Source organism: Ambystoma mexicanum, chromosome 3p, assembly GCF_040938575.1.
Source record: "Ambystoma mexicanum isolate Mex_15411 chromosome 3p, UKY_AmexF1_1, whole genome shotgun sequence".
NCBI lineage: Eukaryota > Metazoa > Chordata > Amphibia > Caudata > Ambystomatidae > Ambystoma > Ambystoma mexicanum.
In genome coordinates, this window is record NC_090925.1 from 964,483,524 (window position 1) to 964,509,199 (window position 25,676).

A 25,676-nucleotide genomic window follows, 5' to 3' on the forward strand; every position below is an offset into this window, starting at 1 on the left:
GATAATACTGGGGATGCCATGGTTGGAAACACATAATCCTTGTATAGAATGGCGAGAGAAGAGCATAACCTTCCCGGATTGTGCACACACCTGTTACCCGGAGAAAACTTTGAACAAAGGCCTGGCTACAGTCGTTAACCCAATCGTGCAGTTACCATAGGAATACCAAGAATTTCAGGATGTTTTTCAAAAAGAACAGGCCAATACATTACCTCCTCATAGATCATACGATTGTCAAATCGACCTCCTACCCGGTGCACAACCCCCATGCAGTAGAATCTACGCCCTCACGGAACCTGAAAATCTTCATCTACGGCAATACTTGGACCAATACCTTGCTAATGGCTTTATTCGTCCTTCCAAGTCTCCTGCATCCTCAGCTTTATTCTTCGTGCCAAAAAAGGAAGGTGACCTTAGAACGTGCATAGATTACCACGCATTAAATCAGATTACGGTAAAAAACCGATACCCATTGCCTCTGATCCCCAAATTACTAGACCAAGTAAAGGATGCTTGTATCTACACTAAGTTAGATCTCCAAGGGGCATATCATCTGGTACGTGTCAAGAAAGGCGACGAATGGAAGACTGCCTTTCACACCAAGTACGGATTATTCGAATATCAGGTGATGCCCTTCAGGTTGTGCAATGCACCAGCAGCCTTCCAGTATTTTATGAACGATGTCCTTCGTGAACTCATTGACGTCAGTGTCGTCGTATACATAGATGATATTCTAGTGTACTCCTCCTCAGAATCAGACCATGTTAAGCATGTGCGTGCAGTCCTTGAGAAGCTACGCCAGCACAAATTATATGCAAAATTGGAAAAATGTGTTTTTCATGCTACGGAAGTTGAATTTCTTGGATTTATCCTGACTCCAAAGGGAGTCCGAATGGACTCTCGAAAGGTGGACGCAATTCTCAAGTGGCCATCACCCAGTTCAGTCAAAGGGGTACAAAGTATGCTCGGATTTGCTAATTTCTACCGCAGATTCATTCCGGACTTCTCCCATGTTGTACACCCCATCACAGCACTTTTGCGAAAAAACGCTTCTTGTGGACCGAAGAAGCTGAAAAGGCCTTCCAAGAGCTGAAAGCGAAATTCACATCAGCACCTGTCTTAAAGCATCCATGCCCTGAGCTTCCATACATAGTAGAAACTGATGCATCCAGTTTAGCCATGGGAGCTGCCCTGTCCCAGAAGGATCCTGAAACCGGTCAACTTCACCCAGTAGCGTTTTGGTCCAGAAAGTTCTCAGGACCTGAGTTAAACTATGCGATTACCGATAAAGAGCTATTAGCTATCAAATCCGCCTTTAAGGCTTGGCGGCACTACCTTCTTGGTGCCAGGCATACCATTACCGTAATCACTGATCACCGGAACCTGCAGTATTTAAAAACAGCCAAAGCCCAATCATCGCAACAACTTCGATGGGCATTGTTCTTTGCCGAAATTCGATTTCGTGATCACTTATCGACCAGGCCGAAAAAATGTCGAAGCAGATACCTTATCCCGAATAGGGATGGGAGAAGCATATGCAAACCCGGAACCGTTGCCAATAATTCCCGAGCAAAGAATCCTTGGCATAACTACTCTACAGACACTAGAAGATATTCATTAAAAAATCCAACAACTCTTCGATCCAGCAACCCTGCAGGACTGGGTAAAGAAAGGCCCAGACTACTTAGTCGTCAATGACCTACCTTACTATCAAGGATGACTATTTCTACCACACAAGGAAATACAAGAACTAGTCATCTCCAATTACCATGACACCCTGATGGAAGGGCATCTAGGTATCGCAAAAACTTGTGATGTCTTGTGGCATTACTGCCCAAAACAAAAGCCAGAAGAAAAAACCTGCTGGCCTTTTACAACCTTTGGATATTCCACCTACACCATGGCACACCTTGTCTTTGGACTTTATTACAGATCTACCTCCATGTAATGGATTTAACACCATCCTAGTTATTGTGGATCTTTTTTCCAAGATGGCCCACTTTATTCTTTTAAAAGGATTACCTTCCGCTTCAATTTTGGCCAAGGAGTTCCTCGAAAACATTGTTCGAATACATGGATTTCCTTCCGTATTGGTCTCTGACCGAGACAGTCAATTAATTTCACATTTTGGAAGAAATGTTGTCAATTGGCGCAAATCGACGTTAGGTTATCAACCAGTCACCATCCCCAGACCGATGGTCAAACGGAGAGGACCAACCAGACCCTTGAACAGTACCTACGTTGCATGCTGCACCAGAACGAAAGCAATTTGAAGGATATTTTATGGCTTTCCGAATATGCATACAATAACTCAGTACATTCTGGAACCGGACAAAGCCCCTTCTATACCATATACGGACATCACCCTCGAACCTCAGAACTCGATTCGCCTCAGCACTTAGAAATGCCTGCAGTTAGTCATTTACACTCTACTATTACACAAGCCTTTAAGGAGGCAACAGAACATTTGAAACAAGTGAAAGAGAAATATAAGAAAAATCCTGATCAACATAGAAGCGATGCTCCACGATATCAGATTGGGGATCAAGTTTGGCTGGCTACAAAACACATACCTCTAAAAGGAACTCAGACTTTTAACCCTAGTTATTTGGGACCTTACACTATTAAGGCCATCAACAACCCGGGGCCGTCAAGTTGGAATTACCCTCTAATATGCAGATCCATCCTGTCTTTCATGTTTCACTTCTGAAACCAGTTCAACCCGGGACAAGACTTGCCAAACCACCTGACCCCATCCTAATAGATGGAGAACCTGAATTTGAGGTAAAGAATATCCTGGACTCTAAGTTGGTTAAATCAAGACTTTTTTATTTAATCGACTGGAAAGGTTACGGACCACAGGAAAGGTCATGGGAGCCTAGTGACCACGTTCATGCACCTCGGTTGGTGAAGAAATTCCATCGGAACTTCCCAGACAAACCAGGGCCAAGGGGAAGAACAACTTTAGGAGGGGCCTTGGGGGAGGGGCGAGGGGAGACGTGGGGGGGTTGCTGTCATGATGCCTACCCCCGGGCATCCGGATCAAGCCCATCAGCCCCAGGAGCAGGCATCCAGACATTTAAAAAAAAACCAGCAGCCCCAGCTAGGGGCTGTCTGGGGTCAGTCCTGGCGCCGTAGGCACCAGGCTCATAATAAAAATCAGTCCTGGCGCCATAGGCGCCAGGCTCATAGACATTACTTACCTCATGCAGACCATGCTGCAAATAAATCCAAGCCAACGTGAGGCCTGGATGGGACTATTTTACTACAGGGACTATTTTTTACTCGGGTGTGGTCCTGGGGAACTTCTTTCCTGGGACTACTTTGGAGGCTATTTAAACCACACCCGAACAGCAGCACATGCTTCGTGTTATTTGGCATCCAGCAGCGTGACTCTCACTGTGCCTGCAGCCAGCATCCAGTCTTCTGCCACGCCCGCGTGCCTGCAGCCAGCATCCAGTCTTCTGCCACGCCCGCCTCGAATCCGGAGCTCCTAGAATAAAGAGGAAGAAAAGGACAAGGTTAGAAAACAAACTTATTTCAAATTCCTCACCTGATTCCGGATCCATTTCATCTCCCGACCTGGAAAGTACATCAGTCCTGCACGTGTCGCTTCGCCAGCTCGAGCACGGCGCCATACTCCTCATTTCTCACAGCATCTTTCGATCCGGCACTGTCCATCATTTCTTCGCCGTACTCCGGCACCTAGGGGCACAAGAATAACAAGGTGAGCCAAGGGAATCAACAAATACCTCTTACCACCATAGACTTACCTGATTTACCACCGGCGGTATTATTCTTCATATCTTCATATGCCGCATCTGTAAAGAAGGAGAAAAACACGTTAACGCATGCAATAGTTACCGGACAGCGTTGGGTAACAGACTCTTACCTGAACGCCAGCAGCAGCTACGAGACCTTCTTCTCACGAACTCAGTTGCAACTTAAGGAAGGAAGGGGACAAGAGTGAACATCGGGCACATTGAACTCTTTGAACTTGATACTTACCAATCCCGCCTGGGACTTCAGAGTCAATGCTTACCGGAACTCTCCCAACGCCTTCAAACCAGTGAAGTAACTGGTACCTACGCGCCCCTACAAGACACGCAGGATGGAGAGCTCATCTTTTACAAACATAAGGTGAGGGTACTAAGGGGCTATCGGAGGCGATTAGTGGGGGAGAGCGAGAACAGTTGGGAGGCCATCACTAAAACCCACAGGTGGCTAATCCCTGTCTCCACTTGCAGGAAAATACTTCTTCGGGTCCAGCAGACAAGACTAGGCGGGCCAGTCCAGACAGTCATCTCTGCACTACGCATCACGTTGACGGAGACCGCAGCTGTCCGGGTCCGATCGACACCCCTGTGGGGTCCAGGTGAGCGTAACAGCCATCCCGTCCGTCGCAGCCATTGCCCAATCCCCAGGATAGCTCGGCGGCCATTTTGTTGGCAATCCAATCCTTATGTACCGAGATGACAACGAGATTACCACGCACCCCGACGGAGGAGCCAGAACGAGGCCCTGTCGGGAAGCCCTCCGAACAAGCGGAGGAGAGTCCACCCCGCTCTGCCCTTCGTGCCTGTGAGACCACTGGACCCCTCATCCCCCTCGCCGGGAGAGGATACAGCGACTGATACGGGGACGGACGATGACGGCGGCGATGACACAGCGGACATCCCGTCGTCACCCCCCCCCCCCCACCCCCACGGGCATCCCCAGCCGACTAGGTTGGCTTTTTACACGCCATGATAACCAGGGCATCCGAGCTCTTCCAGCTCTGCCCTGAAGAACAGAGAAAAAGGAGGGGTTTCTGTACCAGCGACGAGAGGCTAAGAGGAAGACGGTCCTCGCGGTGCCTTTACTCGACGACATCTGGGACGAGGGGCTTGCTGTCCTCAAGAACCCTGCCACGACACCCGCCAAGAGGGACAGGTACGAGAAGAAGTACCGAGTCCCTGATGCCGCCCCCTTGTGCCTCAGGGCCCAGCCCACGCCAGACTCGGTCGTCTTGGCAGCGGCTAAGAAGAAAGCAGCGGGCACGGCGGCTTCAACTTCCACCTCCCCGCCGGACAGCGAGGGTAAGAAGTTGGACTCTATGGGACGACGAGTCATCTCGTCGGCGGCGACTACGATTAAGGCGGCCAATGCCTTAGCGATCGTGGCCCGCTACGATAGGGAGCTCTGGTTCAAGATAGCTCCCCTGCTAGATTTCCTGCCTGATGACAAAAGGGCGGAGGCCCTAGAAATTCTGCAGGAGGGCGAGGTGGCGTCGGATCACGCCATTACAGTGGCAACGTACATTGCCGATATCGGATTTCGCCAACTGGGCAACGGAGTTTGCCTCCGACGACGAGGATGGCTCAAGGCGACAGACTTTCGCCAGGACGTCCAGACCAGAGTGTTGGACATGCCGTTCGACGGCAACAACCTCTTTGGTAAGGCGGTGGATGAGTCTCTACAGGCCATCAAGACCGACTCGGAGACGGCCCGGGCCCTTGGGGTGCTTCAGCAGCGACGGCCCTTTCGGAGCTCTGGAGGCAGACAGGGTGCCTCCAAAGGATCCAGCGGTGGCTCCTCCACCTGCCGCCAGGCGGCCCGCTCCTCTACCCAGGAGGCCTACAGAGGTTGCGGCAAACAAGGGGGTTCCCGCCGTCGTCGCCAAGGAGGCCAAGGCGGCAAGGCCGCCTCTAAGCAAGACTGACCCGGCCGTGTTGTCGGGCCCCCACTGAAGCACCCCGGTGGGAGGCCGGCTGACGAAGTTAGTCGGCGTGTGGGAGTCCATCTCCACCGACCGTTGGGTGTTGGACACCCTAGCCAACGGGCACTCGCTGGAATTCCAAAAGAAGTGCCCTCGCACTCCTCCCGTGGCCAAGAAGGAAAATCACGTCCCTCAACTGCTGTTGGAGGTAAGGGCGATGCTCAAGAAAGGTGCCATCGAGCTCGTCCCCAGAAGGCTCTGGGGCTCCGGAGTGTACTCCAGGTACTTCCTCGTCAGGAAGAAGACAGGCGGTTGGCGCCCCATCCTGGACCTGCGCTGCTTAAACAAGTACATCAAGGCGCAGAAATTCAGGATGGTCATCCTCCAGCACGTGCTGGGACAGCTGGAGCAAGGCGACTTCCTACCGTTCGGATTAAAGTCGGCACGCAGGGTTTTCACCAAGTGCCTGGCACCAGTGGCGGCGCGGCTGCGCCTGCAGGGGATCCACATCCACATCTACCCCTACCTGTACGACTGGCTAATCCGAGCAAGGTCAAGGGAACTCGCCGTCGATCATACGGCGAGGACCGTCCGGTTGCTCACGGAGCTGGGGTTCTCCATCAACTACCCCAAATCCCACCTGGTTCCGTCGCAAGTAGCACTGTTTTTGGGGGCGAAGCTCGATACAGTGGAGCAATTGGCCTCCCCTTCAGAGGAGAGGAAAAAAAACATCCTGGGCAATCTACCATGTACCCCTTTGCAGACTTCGGATGCGTCCGATACAGGAGTTCCTCTGCGCCTGCTGGTTTCAGGCGGAGGGCTGCTTCGAGGACAGGATCCCCCTCGACGAGGAGTTCCGTCGGGCGATCCTATGGTGGGGCACCCGGGCTCACCTCACGACGGGCACAGACTTTCAAACCCTGGCGTTTCAGGAGACGGTGACTACGGACGCCTCTCTGGAGGGTTGGGGGGCCCACACCAGAGATCTCCACGCAAGAGGCCTTTGGCTCCCGGAGGAGAGGTCTCTTCACATCAACATCTTGGCGCTCCGTGCAGTGTTCTGGGCGCTCAAGTCGTTCCTCCCGTCCCTCAAGGACAAAGTGGTGAGGATCTTCACCGACGACACCACCACGATGTTCTACATACGGAAGCAGGGGGGCACCAGATCCCCAGCCCTATCCAAGGAGGCCCAGGATCTGTGGCACTGGGCCGTCGCCCAGGGGATGTTTCTGGTTCCCTTCCACCTGGCAGGAATAAAAAACACCATCACCGACTCATTCAGCAGGGAGCTACGCTCGTGCCACGAGTGGGAACTGCGCCAGGATCAAGTGGATCGACTCTTCCAACGATGGGGCAAACCCCAGATCGACCTGTTCGCGACGGCACGAACACCAAGTGCCAGAGGTTTGCTAGCAGGTTCCCACAGCCGAGGAGCATGGGCAATGCTTTCTCGTTCCCTTGGGACGGCCTGTTTCTATAAGCGTTCCCTCCATTGCCGTTGCTGCTCCGTCTCATCAGCCAGCTCAAGAAGTCCAGGTGCAGGATGATCCTCGTCGCACCAGCGTGGCCGAGGCAGGTCTGGTTCCCGGACCTTCTGGACTGGTCAACGTCCCCGCCAGTCAGGCTGCCGGCGGACGCGGATCTTCTCTCCAGAGAAGGAGGCGCCATTCTCCACCACGACCCACAGTCGCTGAACTTGCATGCCTAGCTCCTGCAGCACTAGAGTTTGGAGGGTATGATATCCCGGCTGATTGCAGAGAGGTTCTTGTAAAGGCCAGGGCGTCCTCAACTCTCAAGTGTTACGGTCATAAATGGAAGAGGTGCTCTGTCTGGTGCCGTGCACAGAAGATTAACCCTCTGCGAATTACGGCCCCTCAAGTGCTGTCGTACCTGCTGTCGCTGGCCAAGGCTGGACTGGCTCACGCCTCCATAAAAATACATCTGGCTGCCATCTCCCGATATACCAGGACGAAGGGACGGGCGTCCTTGTGGTCTCATCGCTTGGTGAAGGAATTTATGAAGGGACTATTCCGATCATTCCCGCCGGTGAAGGCTCCTGCCCCAGCGTGAGAGCTTAATGTGGTGCTGACCAGGCTCATGGGAGCCCCATTCTAGCTTATGCATTCGGCGCCTTTGAAGTTCCTGTCATGGAAGACAGCGTTCCTCGTGGCCATCACCTCTGCACGACGAGTGGGAGAGATTCAGGCCCTATCTTGCAAGCCTCCATACTTGACTTTTCATGACACGGGGTGGTGCTGAGGACGCACCCCTCCTTCATGCCCAAGGTGCCGTCGGACTTCCACCTCAACGAGCCCTTGGTGTTACCAGTTTTCTTTCCGTTGCTTTCGACGCCGGCCGAGAGGACTTTGCACTCGCTGGATGTAGCTAGAGCGCTGAAGTTCTACGTGGACCGCACAAAGAGTTTTCGGAAGACGTCACAACTGTTTGTGAACTTTGGGTCTGTGAATCAAGGGAAGGCTCTCTCGAAGACTTCCATTTCCAGATGGCTCTCCGGCTGCATCATGCATTGTCACCGGTTGGCAAACCGACTGCTGCCCGGCCGTCCGAGAGCCCATTCGACCAGAGCGATCGCTGCTACCACGGCATTCCTGTCTGGTGTGCCCCTGCTGGACATCTGCAGGGCTGCTACGTGGAGGTCGACGCACACCTTCACGAGATTCTACTGCATCGATCGGGACTCCAGGGAGGAGTCCAGGGTCGGCCAAGCAGTGCTGCGCAACCTGTTCGCTTAAGGTGAGCCTGGTGAGGAGGTAAGAGATGCTTAATGTTGAGTTGTTGTATTGCTTAATGTTGATCCTATTGCCACCTCCCGTGGTTGTGCATGTGTATACTGCTATGTATTCTTTTATTCATGAGCATGTGAATCCATGCCAGACCCCATGCTGGAGAAGGAACAAGTTACTTACCTGTAACTGTTGTTCTCCAGAATGGGTCTGGCATGGATTCAAATGCGAACCCTCCCACCTACCCCTCTGTGGCTCTTCACTTGGTCATACTGCCACTTGGCGTGCTACCAAATCTTAGGATGGCTGCCAGAGGCGGGGCTTAGGGAGAGGGCAGTCATTGGCTGGGGCAGTATGACCCAGAGATCAGCGATTGGTTACTACTAAGAAAGACAGATCAGAAACGAAACTGATAGTGATTTTTTCTTTACCGAGGATTCCCAGCCTGACGACGGGGAATATTTATGAGCATGTGAATCCATGCCAGACCCATGCTGGAGAACAACAGTTACAGGTAAGTAACTTGTTCCTTATGAAACCGCAACACTACCTTAATCTATGCCCTTCAAAACGACTGACGGTTTATACTCCTATTAAGAATGGATCAGCTCCCGACCTTATTGCTCACAGGTAGAAGAGAGTGGTTACCTATGGAACAACGTGCCTGCCGGTTGTGCAAAGTAGTCAATGCACTGGAGTAAGCTCAACATGTTCTGACACAATGTGGAAGTATGATAGACGTAATCCATCACCACATTGGAAAGTATACCCATGATCTGGCTACAATTTTTGATTCATTATTTTGGCACCATTGTATAAATTCGGAGAGTATCCGTGTTCTGACTGCTTTTTACAATATATGGCTTAGGGTTGAGGAAATACTGTCCATACTAAATATTAGACTCTGCATAGGACGTGGAACGTTGCAGATTGCTGTGTCATGAGAACTATACTGTCTTGATACTTCGATCAATGTTTTCATTTATATTTGCTCTCGGTTCTTCGTTAGATAAGGTGGCATATTTTATATATTTTTTTAGGTATGATTGTTATCTTTTTATTTCTCATTTTACTAAAAGTGGATATCTATTGCTATTTGTTGTGTTGTAACATCTTATGTTGTGCTATATTATTTGATTTCAGAATTATTCTATGTCTAATTGTTGTATGTTATGTGTAAAGTTTATTTACTAAACTGTCACACATTAAATAAATTATTATTACAAGCATATCCATAAACAAGGGACAAAAGCAAAACAAAATTAAAATGAGTCTCAATTTGTAGCATCAGTTATGTACATATTCACATGAATCTTAACGAGTATAATGAAAGCAAAATCACATTTACCTTAACCCACACTGCTGGCTCTGACTGTAAACCGGTGGAAAAATATAAAAATGTAGTAAAACCAAATGTCTGGGTTAACGTGTTCAACTAATAACTGCAATGCTCCCTAACAGAGAGGTGCTGCCTCACCTGTCTCTCCTCATTCCTTCAAGGTCCAAAGGTAAAGTAAGCTCTGGCCTGCATCTACAAAACAACATATGTGCTCAGTAAAGCGGAGTGACCCGGCCTACTTAATAATATATATTTTTAGTGTACATATGTACACTTGTAATGGTGCTCCATATCAGGGCTTTATAACTTACCATGGATGCTAACGCTACTGGCCAGCCCACAAATGCGTCAAAAAGGCGGCCAATCCCCATCTTTGCCCATCCTTAAACGTACGGATACGCAATGTCGTCACAGGGCCCCGGTGAAGGGATGCTGCGCCCTGCTCGCATGTCGGGTATGTCAAAGTAGGCTATACAGATTGCCACCATTTCCACCACGACCTGCGGCATCCACTTCCAATTTGCCTACGGACGGAGAGGGAAAGAAATCAGACACATTGGCCAGAAAGGTGTTCACCTCTGGGAGCACGGCGCTCAAACCTGCTAACATAGCATGTGGATTCGCCAAGTATTCTTTTGGCTTATGGTAGGCTGTGGAACATGCTGTTGAATACGTCCATGAGGTGCCATGCACAATGTTTTTTTATAGCTGGTTGAGTATGGGAAGGAGGTAGCCAAGCAGTCATTGCAAATGGGCCTAGACGTAGCGGACTTCGTTGGCAGAGCAATGGGTTTAGCAGTAGTGATGAGACGCCAAGACTATCTAAAAACTTCTGGCTTCTCTCTAAAACAGGCTGCTGGATATGCCCTTTGAAGGTTACATGCTTTTCGGTCAGAAAGCGGACAAATCCTTAGAGAAATTTAAGGAATCCAAGTTGGCTGCTAAATAATTAGGCCTAGCGGCGCAGCCGGCCAAACTTGCCTTGAGTTTGGGTCCAGGGGCAGAGGCTATAAACGTTTTATACACTATGGCAGGAAGGTGCAGCTCCCACGAGCCAGGCAAGGGCAGAGGTGCTTCTCGTGTCCCGGAAGGGCCAGAGGGGCCTCTTGAGGCCAGCAAGCAGCAACAGCGGCATGAACACCTGTGTCCTCTAAGACGCTTTGATTTTCCCTCCCACAATGCACCCGTTGGTGGACGGTTGGCAGGGCATTGGCCCCAGTGGCAGGAAATAACTTGCGATGCCTGGGTCCTACAGTTGATTTGGTGGGGTTACTATTTGCCTTTTCTAGAGAGGTCTCCAGACAGACCTCCACCTCCCCCAATCCAACCGGGACAGAAGCTCCAGGAATAATGGAGAGCACTGTTATCGAAGGGTGCAGTAGAAGAGGTACCTCGCGATCAGAGAGGGTCAGGTTAGTATTCCCGGTATTTTATGGTTCCCAAGAAGGGAGGAGGTCTCCGTCCCATCCAGGACCTCAGGGCATTGAACAAGTTTCTGAGTCACCACTTGTCCCTGGCAGCCATCTCCTCCCATATGATCCTCCCTCATGATTCCATCCCCTGGGTCAGGATCAGGTAGTGGTTGCCTTCCCATGGCCACATGGGAGGAAACTTTACGCTGGGGATCAGCGATGACTGCATGATTCATCAGAGAGTCAAAACCTGCTATTTTCTTGTGAGAAAATAAAAAAAAAGGCGCTGGAGACCCATTCTGGTTTTCTGTTTTCTGCACAAGTTCATTTGATCACAAACCCATTGGACGGTAACACTGCAATACATACTCGGTTTAAAAAGGAGCTTCCTTTTCGTCCCTCGGCTTAGAGGACGCATTTTTCCACGTGCCCCTCCATTACAGCCAATGAAAGTTCCTCTGATTTACTGTGCCTGGATTTTACTGCCAGTTAATGTTCGCTTCAAGGTTGTTCAAAAATGCCTGATACCGGGTCCTTAGCCGCTGGGGCGCCTATACGCACGGCCAGTACCTGAAGGCTGAGGGTGCCCATCCTACTGGGTGTACACCTGAGGTGCAGGGCGGGGCAGAGCCAGTGCAGGCAGGCATGCAGGCAGAGCCCGGGAACACGCCGCTGTTAGGGAGAATTCTCCTTTAAGGCTAATTTCCCAAACCTAGTGAGTCTGTTACGCTCACCTGGGTCCCACAGGGGCGTCGATCAGACCTGGACAGCTGCGGTCTCCACCAACGTGATGCATAGTGAAGAGATGACAGTCTGGACTGGCCCACCTAATCTTGTCTGCTGGACTCGAAGTATTCTCCTGCAAGTGGGGAAAGGGATTTAGCCACCCGTGGACTTTAGTGATGGCCCCCCCAACAGTTCTCGTTCTCCCCACTAATCACTTCCAATATCCCCTTTTGGTAACCTCACCTTATGTTTTTAAATGATGAGCTCTCCATCCTACATGGCATGCAGGGTCGCGTAGATGCCAGTTACTTAACTGGGTTGAAGGTACTGGAGGAGTTCCGGAGGAATATTGACTCCAGTGTCTATAAAGTTCAAAGAGTTCAATATGTCCGATGTTCACTCTTGTTCCATTCCCTTGTTAGGTTGCAGCTGGGTCCAAAAGAATATTGCCTGGAGGCAGCTGATGGCATTCAGGTAAGAGTCTGTATTACCAAACATTGTCCGGTGAAAGTTGCATGAGTTTTACTTGCTGTTTTCTCTCCCTTTATAGGTGCGGCATAGGAAGATGCGGCGAATTAAAGAATAATACCTCCGGTGGTAAAGCAGGTAAGCCTATGGTGGCAAAGAGATGGTCTTTGTCGGCTTTCCCGGCTCACCTTGTTATTCCTTTTGTTTTCCCCCAAGGTGTTGGATTTCGACAAAGAAAATGATGGAGGCAGCGCCGAGTCGAAAGATGCGGTGGACTGGTGAGTATAACTCAGCGCTGCTGCTGGCGAAGCGACGGGTGCTGAAATAATGTCCTTTCCAGGCACGGAGATGTGCTGGGTCCGGAATCAGGTAAGGAATCAAATAATGTCCGTGATCTAACCTCTTCTCCTTTCTTTTCCTTTTGTCTAGGAGCTCCGGATTTGAGGCAGGCGTGGCATAAGACTGGATGCTGACTTGCAGACACGGTGAGCATCACGCTGCTGGATGCAGAATAACGCGAAGCATGGGCTGCTGTTCGGGCGTGGTTTAAATAGCCTGCAAAGTAGTCCCAGGTAAGAAGTTCCCCAGAATCACACCCGAGTGAAAAATAGTCCCTGTGATAAAAATAGTCCCATCCAGGCCTCAGGTTGGCTTGGACTCATTTGCAGCATGGTCTGCATAAGGTAAGTAAAGTATATGAGCCTGGCGCCTATGGCGCCAGGACTGATTTCTATGATGAGCCTGGCGCCTAAGGCGCCAGGACTGAATCCAAACAGCCCCCAGCCGGGGCTGTTGGGGGTTTTAATGAGTATCTGGTTGCCTGCTCCCGGGGCTGATGGACTCGATCCGGATGCCCGGGGGTAGGCATCATGACAGAGTCCCCCAGCAGCTTTGCTGGATTTTTGGGGTTTATTTTTTTCTCCTTCTAAGAGGGAGACTCTTTTTCTCCCACTCTTAGACATGATTTGAGATATCCTTTGACTTTGGAAGGTGTTTTATGGGCTATGGGGTCTTTTACTCCATAGGGTTTCATGTGGTTTTTGGTAAGTGTGTTACACAGCACCCTCAGTGCAATAACACAGGGGTGTCATAGTGACCCCCAAACATAGACTCCATACCCTGGGACTGACTACTGTCTCCCAGGGCATGTAAAGTCACCATTGACTTTACTAGTCCTGAATTGGGAACAGAACCAGTACAAACCATCATATTGTGGAAGTACTGGTAGGGGTAATTAGATTGCCCCAGAGTCTGTTTTATGAGGGGGTACTGTGCAGTCCCCCCTCGTCGAGTTTTTGGCTGGTGGCAGTGGTTACCACGCGAAATATTCCACCGGAATATTTTCTATGGGACTTTCCCATTTATTTTAAACACACCACTTTTTGGTGCAATGTTAAAGATACCGCCAGATTATTTATTTAATATTTATTCCCCAGTTGGGTCTTTTTGCCAGGACTCGGTTTTAAAATGGCGTTTGTGTTCGCCTCTGTAACTCCAACCCAAGTCGAGCCCTTTGTTTCACTATTTGGCTGGCTTCTCCACAGAAGCCTCCAAAAGTGGTGCCACTCTGTCTGAGTCTACAGGATGTGTGGGAGGGGGGTTTAGGCACCCTGGACTGAGTTGCCTCGGCAACTCAAGTCACACTCTTGTGTGATTGGCCCAGTGGTGAGCCTCCCTTGCAACTGTCTGTTTGGGGTGACTACTAAATCCTCGACTTACCACCTGGGCTGACCCTAGGCTGGCTAACTGAACTTTTCTGAGCTGAAGTAATTCCTTTTTGAACTCTCTGCAAGACTTTTCAAACCTCTTAAACTGTGTGATCTTGGGCGCATTGGTGCTCTGTTCTCTCTAAGAGGGAGCCTGGCCTCTGAACTTTTTTCTCACAAGTAGACTTTGACTTTCCTGCCTTGCTGGGTGCTTCTAAAGTATTAGTGTTGTGTGCTTTTCTAATTTCTGCCTTTTCCCTCCCTTTTTTTGATAACTTATTGGAGTGCCATCTTTAGTTAAGCGCTCACCTCTGTCTGAAAATAAGTGGTGTTAACTAAGACTTGTCTAATAAGGAATAAGGGATATATATATATTAGTAGTGACTGTGTTTTGAACTTGCTTACAATAATAGTGCTGGAGTGTTTCTATAAGTGTGTCTTTAAATAAATAATGATATACTTTGATACCAAACCTCTGGTCAGTGTTTGCTTGTGCTACTGTATTTTGGTACCTATCTTGTATACTCTACATACTGTCTAACTCTTCTTGAGAGAAGTCTGGCTGCTCAGTCACAGCTACCAGGTAAATCTGGGTGGTACAGACTGCTACCAATTGGGTTTACTGCCAACACCTGCAGTCCTAAGCCTTTTGCAGTGGTCCCTAAGGGAACTGCACATGTTTCTGCCTAACAGCCGCCTTCAGGACCACGTGCAGAAGGCACAGGCAAAATGTTGGTGGCACATGACAAGATGGCCGCCACTCCCGATCATCAAAGGCAGGATCCCACGCAGACAGGTGCGGAAGCCCACCAGCCCGGCCATCAACAGAGGAGAAGCTTTACTCCAAGGGCAGATTGGGTACCAATCACACCCATCACCTGGATTATGTCACACACCAACATCTCTGGTTCCAGGTACAGTGACCCCATGTATGGACAAGAGATGGGGAGGCAAAAGGCATATTCGCACCCAGTTAGCCGTTGAGGACAGATTTTTTGACAAATTAATGTCTGTCATGTGGACCCCACAAATGGGCACCATTCTCATGGGCATGTTGCCCCCCGCTCCGCCCGTGCAGCCCACTGCAGCACAGCCCATGCTCCCGCCTCTGGCTCCACCTCCTCAGCAGCCCGTTCCTGATGTCCCAGGGGCCCCTGTGCAGGTGGAAACCCCCACACTGGAAGCGCCTCCAAAGGAGACTGCGGTTATCTTAGACACCATGCTGTCCTTCTCTGCCCACATCTGTCTCAAAAATATCATACTTCCTCCTGCACCTCCTCAGTGGTATACTGCCTTTGCTCTCCTTCCCCCTGAAGCTCACTGCCTCTCAAGCTCTGGTTCTCTCTAGGTTGGACTATTGCAACAGCCTCTTTCTAAATCTACCTGCTTCTACTCTCCACCTTTTGCAACTTATCCAGAACCGGACTGCTAGACTTGTCCTTGGCCTCAAGCCCTTGGATCGTGTCTCTCCAGCCCTGAAATCTCTCCATTGGCTTCCAGTGGCTGCAAAGATTAATTGCCCAGCACTAGCTCCCCCCGAACCACCTTCGCGCCCCTGCACTTTCCCCTTCTTCCTCTACCATGCACTTGCACGTTCTTAATGTCACTGGGCCTAGTAAGATCGTTGTTTTTGTTTCTCCTTGCCTTGTTGTGCTCTGAAACACTTGTGTATGAGCATGATACAAATAAAATATCAATATCCTGCTGCTCGTAATCCTTTCGACTGGGAACGTTGTGGAACTCGACTCGATCGTCGATCCGTCTTGCTCAGTGCTTGATCGTCTGCTGCCAACATGACTTTGGGTGTCGTATATATACCACATCACTACGCCCCTTACCTCAGTTACTTTTTTCCACGCGCTCGACGCGCTGCTGTGAGGAATACAATTCGCTGAGTTTTGACTAAATTCATCACATTTGTAAATCTAAAACCTCGACTGCAACATGTCCGCTTACTGGATTTCGGGCTTTAAACGGTGCGCCGACTGCCATCCCAAAATGTCGATGAAAGACCCACACGTTTGTCTGTGGTGTCTGGATCACCACACGAAGGGATGTGCGTCATGCTCCGAGATGCACTCTAAGTCCATAAGTGAGCGGGCCACCAAACTCGCCATGGCCCAACCATCTCCGATATCCCTGGCCCGGTCGATCGTCCGGTTCTCCGAGGCCAAGATTGAAGGGCCCGGCCCCGAAAAGGAAAAGCAATCATCGGAAAGCCAAAAAGTGGTCACACTCAAGGAGCATCTCCTCGAGGTCACACTTCCCCGTCTTCATCACATAAGAAAAGAGGCGCCCGCTCTCTATTCTCTTCCCAGAGACCAAGGACGCCCTAGATACCCCGATTACACATGAGGAGGTATCCAAGGCTATAGATGCACTAGCCTCTGGTAAAGCACCTGTAGTCGACGGACTCACTGTTGAATTTTAGAAGCTCTACAAGGCCCGCCTGGTCTCCTAATAGCCTTATGGGATGAGGCCTGTGAGATGGGTGTACTCAATTCGCCCCCCCCCAAAACCCTCCTGTCTCCGAGAGGCATTAATTTCGGTATTACTCAAACCAGGCAAACCCCCCACATAATATGGCTCATATCGCCCCCTCTCCCTTATCAACTATGATGTCAAAATCTATGCCAAGGTACTGGCTCTGAGGTTGCCACCATATATGCCATTCATTATCCACCTGGATCAATCAGGCTTTATCCCTGGGCACTCTACTTCTCTTAACCTGCGCTGTCTATTCAACATACTTGCGCGGATCAACCCAGACACACAGGCAGTTGCAGAAAGCATTCGACTCCGTCTCCTGGAGCTACCTGTGTTTGATCCTTGAAAAAAGTAACTTTGGTCCTCGTTTTCGGTCCTGGGTGAAACTCCTATACTCGTCCCCCGTCGCCTCGGTCCGCATGTTATACTCTTTGGTGAACTATCTGGTCTTAAAGTAAACTGTTCTAAATATGTATTATTCCCATTGACCAAAGCCACCAGACCCCCGAGGATGTGCGTGGTCACAGGCTGAGATTACCTACCTTGAAGTGGTGATTACACGTCATTTGATCTCCTCATATGAAGCCAACTATGGAAAATACCTGTCCACCCTTATCCGTATATGCACAGGTGGGGCTAAGCTGCCGATCTCGCTGGCCGGAAGGATCGCCATCCTCAAAATGATAGTACTGCCCCAACCCTTCTACAAATTCCTGAATGTCCCCCTATGGCCAGGCTACAAATTCTTGAAAACACCGACCTGCACCATCAACACCTTTTAATGGCCTGGTGCTGTCCGACTGAAACTGGAAATACTACCCTGATGTTGAGGGGCAGATTCGGCACCGGGCCTTCTAGAGGTACTGGATAGCTGCTCAGGCCCACTTTGCATCACACTGGTTCGGGTCTGCCAACCCCACCCCCTCCATGTTAAACTCGGACGCCTGGCAGTAGATGATCGGGATGTCCGCTCTTTGGTTCTCCCCTCCCGTGCCATCAAATTTGAACCCCTCGATCCCACTGGGGCCACAGCGTTGGCTCTGAATAAATTGTGGAAACAGGCCAGCACCCCACACCCCTTCCATGGTGGCCTTCCCCTCTGGAACTTCTTCCCTGAATCCCCTCGTGTAGACGCCACAACAACACATCTTTGGTCTAATACAGATTTACCAGAACCCTTGCGAGGTATGATATGATAGTTTATTTATATAGCGCCTATACACAATGTGTTTCAATGCGCTTCAAGGCAAGGTAGGGAACAAGGGAAAATACGACATTCTTACAGGCCATGAACAGTAAGGATGTGAAATTAACTATCATACTCGGCCTGACGACATTTCAGATAGTGCAAGAGCTAAGACATAGATAAGGAAGGAAGGGGGAGAGTGGGAAGGAAATGGGAAATAGACAGGCGGCTAACGTACTAGGCCTGACGACATTTCTGGTAGAACCGGAGAAAAACAAAAGGTGAGGGAGAGGGGTGCAAAAAGGGATGGGAGGAACAAAACAAGCGACTATCGTACTAGGCTTGACAACGTTTCAGTGCAAAGAAGAAAGTAAGGGGAGGAGGGGAAGAGATAGGAAAAGGGAGAGGGGAGGGTAGGAGATGACAGAGAGTAAGCAGTCAAAAAGAGTGGAGAAACAATAGGGGAGAGCGAATACAATTGCAGATGTCGGTAGTTACACATAATGTTGCAAGCCAGGATACAAGATGAAGATGGGAACAGCATGATTCAGGGCCACCATGAGTACAAGATGCAAAGGCCTTCCCACGGACTTCACTATGCCGGTTTGTGCCGGTCACTCAAGAATAGGTACCCAGACTTCCCCTCGATCCCTTTGGATGATCCATTAATTTCTGAAATCCTGGATACCACGAACCTCTGGGGGGGAAAAGTCTTTGGATTGTACTCCCTCCTCCAGAGTAGGGCACCCTCCTCATTCGTCAAACTCGGGGTCGCCTGGGGCTAGGATCTGGGGATCGAGATAACTGATCAATGCTGGGATCACATGTGTGCCGGTATCCACAAAATCTCATTTAACTCTCGATTCAAACTGATTTCATTTAAGGTACTCCATAGATTCCACTATGCTCTGATCAGACTATACCACATGTCGAAAGACCATCCCCCCATATGCCCAAGATGTGGATCAGACGATGCAGACTATATATACACATGATCTGGTTCTGCCCGCGCCTCTCTCTGTTCTGGGAGGAGGTGTGTACTACTGTATCTGATTGGATTGCACAGTTACCCCATCCCCATTGTCCTGCCTCTTCCACAAGCTCCCCCCGGCTCGGACGTGACTCCAGAAAATTGTCCAGATTATGCATGCTACTAGCAACCCGCTGTATTCTGCTGCTTTGGCTTCACCCTGGGGCCCCCACACACGCTCAGTGGCTTCGGGCTGTCACTTGGGCCTCAGACACTGAGGAGTGCTGGCCTAGCCTACAGCCTGCAGAGTCTAGACCCAGGAACATCTGGGTTCCATTTCGTTCCTATATTTCTTCCTTGTCCAATGACAGTGAGGACGAAGCCAGCGACCAGATGTCCCTGGTTCCCAATTCTGCTTAAACCTCCATGCTTAAACTATTACTTTGTTACCTGTGTCTTTGGTTACTGTACCTCAAATTGTACCTGCACTGCTCTGTACGATCTCTCACCAGACTGTGAACATGTAATGTATACTTACAGACTGATTATATGCTGCTTGGCTTTCTCTGTTGCAATGTCAAACTTTACAAATAAAGTTTAAGAAAAGAAAAAGAGGCGCCACTGTCATAGACATGAGGCCGGCTCGTCGTCGGAAAAAGGTAAGCCCTCGGCTGGGCAGACCACTCTAGAAAGTGGCAAGATTTCAAGACCTAAATGCTGGCTATGTTTAAGACACAGCTTGCTGCATGTGAGGGTGCGCCCCCCCAACCCTGCACAGCAGGCCTCGTTGGCGAAAGCGGTGCCCGCCACTCCCAATCCCAAGCAAGCCACATTGTTGTCGCCATCAGCGGCAGAGAAGCCTTCGGGCTCGGTTCCGAAACAGGCGCAAAATCCATTGATGCCCGGTCCGTCTCGAGAGCATCGAGAGGCTGACGTTCCTGATGTGATGGTGGTGCCCAAGCCCTGATCGGCACTCACGGTCATGACGTCAAAAGAGAAATCTTCAACTCTGGCTTTTGGCGACGGATCTTTTGCCCCTCTCTTCAGGTCTGGATTTTTATAATCCATGGCGTCTATCTTCAGCACCGACTAGGGTGACTACCAAGGGGACATCCATCCTATATATGCAGGGTCAGGAGGGGTCTATTTTTTTTGACGAGCAGGCAGACCTGTTACCACTGGCCAAAGGGCTCCACAGTTCCAGCAGCCTGGACACGTCTCCAGATGGAGAACTACAGCAAGGTCAGCCCTACACTCACGCCCATGTTAAGTTCAGGGCCTTAGTGGAAAGGGTGTTAGACACCATAGGTTTGAAGTCCACGTCGGTGCCTACGCAGGGCTAAGAATTGAACGACATATTGGATGAGGGTCTGTGACAGAACGTAATATATCGCTTAATACGGCAATTGCAGATCCCCCCAGCCTCCTTGTGGCAGCACCCCTGCTGTCAGCTCTACCTTTACGGGGAAGTAAAAGCTGGCCAGAGGATATCTACCATTTCTGGCTTCTCACCCTTCTCCAGAAGGGCTTGTTGTGCAGGCAGCCACAATTCCTACCAGGCCTGCGGCCTTCATTTCTAATCTTCTCCCAGATAGAGAAGGTAAAGGGTTGGACGCAATGGCCAAGACAGTGTTTACTTCTGGAAGTATGGCACTGAATGCCACCAATGTACTTTTTTGGCTTATGGAAAGCTGTGGAGTACGCAGCTCAATATATCCCCAAAGGTGAAATGCGGGATGGTTTTTCACAGCTGGTGGAAGATGGGAAGGAGGTGGCCAAGCAGTCGTTGCAAATGGGCCTGGACGTCGTTGTCTACGTTGGCCGTCTGATGGGGTCGGCGGTAGTCTTGAGGAGACAAGCATATCTCAAAACTTCTGGCTTATATCCGAACGTTCAGAATAGGCAATTGGACATGCATTTCGAGGGAGAGTTCCTCTTTGGCCAGAAGGCAGATGACACTTTGGAAAAGTTTAAGTAGTCTAAATCGGCCGCAAAATCGCTTGGCCTAGCTGTACTGCCAGCCAAACCTTCCTTCAGCTTTGCCATTAGAGGCAGAGGCTACATAAACTATGTGCCTTACGGCAGGAAGGCACAGCTCCTGCAGGCCCTGCAGGGGCAGAGGGGCTTCTAGAGGCCAGCAAGCAGTGGCGGGGCGGCTCCGCCCTCTAAGCTGCCCTGATTTCCCCCTTCCACGACTTAACAGTTGGTGGACAGTTGGCAGAGCATTGGCCCCAGTGGCTAGAGGTTAACTCCGATGCCTGGGCGCTGCAGCTTGTTTGGTGGGGATATTGCCTGGCTGTCTTAAGAAAACCACCTGACAGACTCTCCCCCCCCTTGCCCCCCCCCCCTTCCAGCACCTCCAATCCAACTGGAACAAGAGCTCCAGGAAGAACTGCAAACCCTGTTGTTGAAGGGTGCTTTGGAAGAGGTACCTCCCGAACAGAGAGGATCGGGTTGGTATTCCTGGTATTTCCTGGTTCCCAAGAAGGGAGGAGGTCTCAGTCACATTCTGGACCTCAGGGCTTTGATCAAGTTCCTGAGGAAAGACAAGTTCAGGATGGTGACGTTGAGAGAATTCTTTCTGATCTCGAACTTCAGGACTGGTTGGTGTCAATATATCTGCAGGGTGCTTATTTCCAGGTGCTGATACATCAGAAGCACAGAAAGTTCCTGAGGTTCCTCATAGGGGACAAGCACAATCAATCCAAGGTGCTTCCCTTTGGGTTGACCTCCGCTCCAAGGGTCTTCACCAAGCTCATGACGATGGTCGTGGCCCACCTCAGGGGATCCGGGGTCCATGTATTTCCGTACCTGGACTGGCTGATCTGAGGGAAGTCGGCAGGACAGGTCTTGTCTCATCTAGAGGACACCTCCCTTCTACTGCACAGGTTGGGCCTCTCCCTGAACTTAAAGTCCCATGTGATGCCAGTCCAGAAGCTCCCATTCATCTGAGTAGTCCTAGACACCCGGATAGGGAAGGGTTTAGCTCCCGAGGAGAGGGCCAACAGCATTGCACAGATTGTGGACATATTCCGGAACCATGCCACCTTACCAGCCGATTCCTTCCTCCGAATCTTGGGTCTCGTGGCCTCCTGTATTTTCCTAGTGCCAGAGGCCAGGCTGCGCATGAGATCCCTACAGTGGCTCCTGAGAAGTCAGTGGTCCCAGTTACTCAGAGACCTCGGATTCCCTTAGGGTGTCCAGGTCAGGGGTTGACAACCTGAGCTGGTGGACCGATGGCAGCAAGCTCATGGCTGGGGCACCCTTATAGCCTCCTTGGCCTCAGGCCCGAGTGGTCACGGATGCGTCTTTGAAGGGTTGGGGGCACTCACTGCTAGGACTTGCAGGTAAGCGCCTTTGGTCAGCTGTGGAAGCCACGTGGAACATTAACAGGCTGAAGTTGCGAGCCATCAGCATAGCCCTGAGGGATTTCACATTGTCTCTCAAAGGAAAGCATGTACTGATTCTGACGGACAACACAGTGGCCATTCACTACCTGAACAAGCAGGGTGCCGTGCGCTTCTTTTCCCTCTGCAGAGAGGCGGTGCATCTGTGTTTCTGGTTGCTGGAGAACCAAATCTTAGTCTCAGCAGTTCATGTGTCGGGGACAAAGAACGGCTTGGCGGATGTTCTGAGCAGGCAGAGCAGGTCCCACACGAGTGGGAAGTGTGCCAGGAAGTCCTAGAAGAGGTCTTCTCTCTCTAAGGTACCCCAGCAGTGGATCCGTTTGTCACGGAGTCCAACAGGAAGTGCAAACGGTTCTACTCAAGGGAATTCCCGGCGAAGGGCGCACTGGGGGGTGCGTTTCTGGTGGACTGGACCTTCACTCTCCACTACGCTCCCCCCCCCCCCCCCCCGATTCCCATTATGACATGGCTTCTCAGGTGGTTGAAGAGGTGTCCAGCAACCATGATCTTGATCGCCCCGGACTGGGCGAGGAGAACTTGGTACTCTGACCTTCTGGATCTGTCCACCTCACTGGTTGCCTCAGCGCCCGGATCTCCTGATACAGGCAGAAAGTAGGGTACTTGACCCGAACCCAGAGTCCCTCAACCTACATGCATGGCTCTTAAGAGGATGCAGTATGATGACTGGAACCACTCTGAAGAGCTAATTGAGGTATTGCTGGCTGCACGCAGACCGTCTTCAAGATCCTTGTATGCGTATAGGTGGAGAAGTTTTGAGGCGTGGTGCAGGGAATGCAAGATTTATCTCATCTCTTCCCCCACCACTACAGTGATGGAGGTCCTTCTGTCACTGGCCTCAGCAGGCCTTCAGGTTGCCACAGTCAAAAGATACTTGGTGGCCTTGTCTGTGTTCAAAGGTTCCCCAGATCAAGATTCTTTCTATGGGATCGCAGCTATGGCCTAATTCCTGAAGGTCCTTGAAGACAGCCTTTTTGGTTGTGGTTACATCAGCCAAGAGAGTTACCGAGCTGCAGGCCTTGTATTGCTAACCCGTGTTCCTACGGTTCTTTGCGTAAAAGGTTTCACTGAAAGTAAGGCATGGCTTTCTTCCGAAAGTCGTATCTGAATTCCACCTTTCTCAGTCCATAGACCTTCCGATCTTCTACCCTCCACCACACCCCTCTAAGGAGTGGGAGCGGTTTCCCCAGATCGCTTAGACACCAATAGAGCTGTTCGTGGCCCATTCATTGTCCCGCAAAGGTCTAGCTGTAATGAAGCAGACTCTCTCGATGGATCATCCTTTGCATCACGGAATGCTACCAGTCTGAAGGCAGGGAGCTTCCTTCCAGCATGAGGGCACGCTCGACAAGAGGGGTCTCGGCTTCCACGTTCTTGCAGAGGGGGGTTCCCCTTTAGGGACATTTGTCGTGCAGCCACATGGTCATCCTTGCACACGTTCACCTGGCACTATAGTTGGATGTTGCCCGCAGGGCGGATGCATGCTTTGGTAGGGCAGTTCTGCAAAATCTGCTACTGTAACACTTTCTGCCCACGTCCATGGTCCTAACTGCTTGTGGAGTCTATCAGATGAGTAATCTGCGGGAGAAAAGCAATCAGTTTTAGGAGAAATGACTTAGCGTAATGATCATTCTATGGGTTCTTCTCCCGCAGATTCCTTATCGCCCCTCCCACCCCTCCCCGCTCAGAAAGTTCTTACAGCTTGGCACATCTGTCTAAGCGAAGGGTCACCTGGTGATGGCTATGAGGTGACTGCTTCTATCTGGCTAGTCGCTCGCTTTTCAACAAAAAAAAAAAAAATCATCTCTCATATCTCATTAATTCTTGGGAGCTTTAGGCCAAGCTGTTATTCAACACTTGGAATGTTTCCCATTGTCAATGTTTTTTTTTATTTATTTTTTTTATTTGCATTTGGTTCAAAATACATAACAATTCATGTAGAACCTTTACAAAATTTAAAATATTACAGATAATCATTTTACAATTACAAAAATAGCTCTAATTCATTCTCAATGTGCTTACAAAAACTTGCTAATTCATATATTAGGGGTTTATGAAATCCCTGCATCATTCTGGACCACAGAACTTCAAGGCAGTCCTCAAATTCGATTTCCACGAATTTCCTCAATTTGAGTGTCCTAATGTTCTTAAAATGCGGACAATACAATAGAAGATGTTTCAACGTTTCATAAGATTCATTACATTCAACAAATCGACATCCCACACAATTATTTGATTTATTCATTTCCCAGTTCTTAGTTCGTTCCCTTGTATGGTATGGTAAACATTGTCAATGTTTTACAGTCTGGTTAGCCTCGTCTCCCATTGTTGCACAGGGGAAAACAGCGGGAACTGAGGTATGGGGCCTAGTGATGTATGCATAGGATGCCCAACGTCCCGTCTGAAACCGATGATCGCGCACCAAACAAGACGGATCGACTGCTGAGTCGAGGTCCGCTAGACCCCTGTCTAAAGGTCTCTGAGCAGCAGAGCTGGGTTAGGATATCTATCAGATGAAGAATTTGCGGTAGAAGAATCCATAGAAAGAACATTATGGTAAGTAATTTCTTCTTCTGGTCCTCTATACGGGTGAAATTGGAGTTGGGGCGGATAACTAGGTTTGCATGGTCACCAGAAGTGTGCTTATTGGGGGATGTATCCTCGTCCGAAGGACACTAAGTAATTAGCCAAATTGCTTCCTTTACCCTGTATATTGGCAAAGAGTAGGATTGCTATGGCGTGGACGTCTGTGTCTGGGCCACAGTGTGGGGGCTGGTGGGCTGACCTGAAGCTTTGGTCTATGGCTGAGACCAAGGTGTGGTATCGGACTGCATGTGGAAAGGAACAGGAAGTAAATGATGATCGATTGGCTTGGAATTCCCTTATACAGCTGCTGTTCTTTCCCTCAGATGATATGCCTTCCTGAGAACTTAGTTGTCTCTGTGTGTGTGTTGAATGCTGTTATCGTCAGGAAGAAACAGTATTTTATGGAGGGCGGCACGTGTGTGGGCTGGTGTATTATCGGACTTTGGTTGATGTATATCGCCATTGATATTTTGGCTTTTTTTGGATTAAGTAGTTTGTATGGGATATGACAGTTGTGTAGGCAAGTTATTTGGTTTATTGCACCAATTCCATGGGACTGGAGATATGGCGATTAAACTGAAATTAAGTAATTTCTGTCATGGTATTGCTTTCTTCTCAAATGTTAAATTTAAACAAAAAAATGGTTTTAAAAAACCACCTGTGCTCACCACCAACAATCCGTTTTAGACATCTACCGTGGTTTTGTTCATAGTTTGAAGGCCTTGTTCTAATACAGTGAATTGACTTTCCACCCAAGAATGCCTGCTGGACATGACACAATTTAAAAAACAACCAATACTACATGGCCAGATGAAGCCCTGATCGCACTATTCGGATGTGGTCTAAAGGAAGAATTAAAGGATGAGGGAGCATGGGTGCCACGCACCAACAATCTGGAAGATCTTTTATCTTTGGTTATGCAGGTATAA

At 49.9% G+C, this 25,676-nt stretch overlaps 1 protein-coding gene across 4 annotated transcripts in view; it reads left to right on the forward strand.

Moving 5' to 3' along the window:
• ITCH (itchy E3 ubiquitin protein ligase) overlaps nt 1-25,676 on the forward strand; it is a 2,968,415-nt gene that overhangs the window by 2,404,644 nt on the left and 538,095 nt on the right. The window lies entirely within an intron of this gene.